The following is a 701-nucleotide window of genomic DNA, read 5'->3' on the forward strand; positions in this document are numbered from 1 at the left end:
GTTATGCCTTGTGTTATGCCTTGTGTTATGCCTTGTGTTATGCCTTGTGTTATGCCTTGTGTTATGCCTTGTGTTATGCTGGATGACACAGATGTACAGTCAACTTTGCTTATAACGACACTCAACTGTGCATCAGAAAAGTGTCCTTATACCCGAAGTCTCATTATATATTATTATTATATAGTACAGTTGGATGGGACTTTGCTCTGGGCATGGAAATTTCTGTCGTTATTCGCGAATTTTCGTTATATCCGCAGTCGTTATTAGCGAAGTTGACTGTATAAGCATTGAAAAAACAGTGATCTCTCGTGAAAAGTGCTCTCTCTCTCTCTCTCTTGAATAGTGTCCCATTTGTAATGGACATTGAAAAGTTGTGCACCAGGAGCACTAATCGAGCGAGTCCGGTACCTGTTCTTACTGCTGGAGGATAGCAAAGAATTCTTGGAAATGCAATACTGCTAACGCTATAACGATAGTCTCTGCGAATTCTGAACAGAGTAAGAAGGAAATATACTGCGTCTTACCTCCTCCGTCATGGTCCGTTCCGATTAGGCTGTCGAAGTGCCGACATCACGCTGCCTGAAAGCTCGTACTCATAGTTACAAGGCCAAGTGGTGACAAACAAAAGGCGCGTCACCTGCACTTGTCGTTTTTCCAACGGTCTCGGCATCACTTTGACTGGAGCGATCTCGCACGCGTGC

The sequence above is a fragment of the Sycon ciliatum genome, chromosome 3 (assembly GCF_964019385.1).
Source record: "Sycon ciliatum chromosome 3, ocSycCili1.1, whole genome shotgun sequence".
Taxonomy (NCBI): domain Eukaryota; kingdom Metazoa; phylum Porifera; class Calcarea; order Leucosolenida; family Sycettidae; genus Sycon; species Sycon ciliatum.